General features: G+C 29.1%; 1 non-coding gene across 1 annotated transcript; it reads right to left on the bottom strand.

The window, feature by feature from the left end:
• Positions 1–2,626: 2,626 nt before the first annotated feature.
• TRNAS-GCU (transfer RNA serine (anticodon GCU)) lies at positions 2,627–2,714 on the bottom strand. Its single transcript has one exon. It is a non-coding gene; the product is annotated as a tRNA-Ser (tRNA).
• Between the last annotated feature and the right edge of the window lie 416 nt (positions 2,715–3,130).

Below are 3,130 nucleotides of genomic sequence, written 5' to 3'. Positions count from 1 at the left end.
AAGAATCCACAGTGGATCATGTCCTTCAAGTCGCACGTTGCTTTCTACCACATCGTTTTAAACGAAGTTTTACCATAACCTCTAATTTCTTGGAACTGGTATGTAATTGATTCATTTATGGAATCATGTATAGTCATTGGGTTAGTTGGTCCATAGTAATCTATACTCTTATGACATGGGTAGTTTTTGAAAAAGTCTTAGCAATACTTCAATTTATTGAAACCCATATTTTATTGTATATATTGTATCAATAACATTTTTTTGTATGAGTGCAATATTTATTTCTCTATATATAGATATTTTCTAGATAGAGAGAGATTTTTTGAAATTTCTATAAAATCAATTAAGAAATAATTAATTACGAATAATTAAGAATCTCCATTTTTCAATTTCTTCATAGAATGGATTCACGAGTTTAACACTTCTTCGAGTACCAAGGACTCATAAGAAATAATTAAAAAGATTTACTTGATTGAAAATTTACTACCTAAATATTATATTATAATATTATTTGAATAAATTTTTGTAAAGGATTTATTACATTTGATTATGATAAATAAATGTATATTCGGGATTAACCCATCAATTAGATAGATCTAAAATAAAAAAAAAAAAAAGAAATAAAACGATAAAAATAGATAATAACAATACATACATATCAGCATTTTCTGCCTAGTTTATTTAACTTAAGAGACTCAATAATCTTTCCTTAAAATAAAGTGAAAAAGATGTATGAATTGTTACTTGGATTTACAATTATTCATTACAGACAAACATACGAAAAAATGAGGTGAAAAGAAATACATAATATGTTACATATGTAACTTGATTCTTTGTTAATCAGATTCGGGCAGATATTCAAATTGATATCTTCCGTTATGGATTAACTCCTATCTACCCCCAATTAGATCGAGTAGATGCATCATAAATAAAAAAAGGATCCTACGGGGGACTGGACTAGTTTCGGAGGTGCTAGACTATCTTGTATAAGGCGAAAGTCAAACAGATCTAGAGTAAACGATTGTTCCTACCTATTTTTTTTTATTTGACTCTAAAATTTAGTACCCTAAACCCTAAATAGGTCTTAAGTTTCTTAAGACCATTAATTCAATTCCATTAGTGCCAAAAACACAAGACCTTCGTGTTTATAATTCAGAAATCCACAGAAAAAAAATACTCGGGTTTCACAAACCATTTAAGAGATAGAGAATAATAGAGGCTTTCGCATTTCTGAAATGCATCATTATAAGAAAATAATAAAGAACAATCACATTCGATCTATATTTAGACTCTTAAGCATAAGGTTGTTTAAAACGGCAATCTATAGTCTGATATCGAATATTTTTCCATATATCTTATAATATACTATTATTATATATAATAATAATACGCATACTCTGGGACGGAAGGATTCGAACCTCCGAATAGCGGGACCAAAACCCGTTGCCTTACCACTTGGCCACGCCCCATTTATATTCAACACTAATAAACACTAATATTGGTAGTGCTTAGTCGTCAATTCCAGTACAAATATTTATAGAATAAATTAGATTGTTGCTCAGATTTTGATACGTTTATAGATCCAATTAAACTCAATTTATTGATCATTACATATAATTCCATTAAGATATTGTATGAAAGTAGGATTTCTTCTATTCTCGTTTTATTTGAGAATTGAAGGATTTTTGATTGGCTGAGTTCAAATCAAAGAAAGGTTTTTTGACCTACTTTATGTTATTAATTTTTCCCTTATCCCTTATATCATAGCAATAATAGGGGATTAATAACTCAATCAAATCAAAAGAAATACAATTATCTTCAAGAACAAAGAAAAAAAAATTGTTATGCTTAATATCTTAAGTTTCATCGGTATCTGTCTTAATTCTTTCCTTTATTCAAGTAGTTTTTTCGTCGCCAAATTGCCCGAGGCCTACGCTTTTTTGAATCCAATAGTAGATGTTATGCCAGTAATACCTCTATTCTTTTTTCTATTAGCTTTTGTTTGGCAAGCTGCTGTAAGCTTTCGATAATATTTTTAATACTGTCCGAGACAAATTCATGATTTACTAGAAAAAAAAAAAAAAAGATTCTAACTAGTTATAAGATCAGATAAGTTGTACATACAGTCTGAAGCTTTAAGTTGAATCCAATATTGAAATTATTCTATAGCTATGATAAATCTGGATCACTCTCATTTTCTTATTCTTACTTTTTTCCTTTGAACGACCCTCTTCGAGTCCCCCACAATATAGAATTGTGGGTATGAAATCCAATTTTGAGTAATCAAGGACTCAACTCTTAAAATTTTTTCCTATTTATAGAAATAACTTCACTGCATTTCTTGGTGTCAAACCAGATTAAAATAGAGAATCTATTCTCTTAAAAAAAAAATGATCTTGGAGATTGTGTAATGCTTACTCTCAAACTATTTGTTTATACAGTAGTAATATTCTTTGTTTCTCTCTTCATTTTCGGATTCCTATCTAATGACCCGGGACGTAATCCGGGGCGTGAAGAATAACAAAATCAGATTTTTTTTCCTTGCTTGATTTTGAAATGTTCTTAACATTTTATCTATTCCACATCTTTCCTCAACTATAAAAAAATACCAAGTAATTGACAGAAACGGAAAGAGAGGGATTCGAACCCTCGGTACAAAAAAATCGTACAACGGATTAGCAATCCGACGCTTTAGTCCACTCAGCCATCTCTCCCCAAATTGAAAAAGGATAATTACTATGATACATTGTATAAAAAATAGAAAATAAAGGCTTGAAAAAAGCCCTTCTTTATCTCTCTTTATTATCTTTATCTACCCCTTTATAGATATATAATTTCATTATATTGATATAGATAATTATCTAGATATATCGATGGATATCTATCAAATCGATAAAAACTTTTTTTTATTAGGAATTCCATTTAGATAAATTAGATTTCATTAGATAAGGGCTCAAAAGAAGAGATATCTTCAATCCTAATATATAAATAATACCAATATATTAAAGATTCATAAAAATATTTATAAATAAAAAGAAAGTACCTTTTTTAGTTTATTTCATCCGAAAAGCCCTTTTCTTTTTATTTTTAGTTCCACGGCCTGGCCTGGTCAGTACCTAGCCGGGCTTTT

This window comes from Cucumis melo, unplaced genomic scaffold, assembly GCF_025177605.1.
Source record: "Cucumis melo cultivar AY unplaced genomic scaffold, USDA_Cmelo_AY_1.0 utg000526l, whole genome shotgun sequence".
In the NCBI taxonomy this organism is placed as follows: domain Eukaryota; kingdom Viridiplantae; phylum Streptophyta; class Magnoliopsida; order Cucurbitales; family Cucurbitaceae; genus Cucumis; species Cucumis melo.
This window is presented reverse-complemented; position numbering and strand designations above follow the sequence as displayed.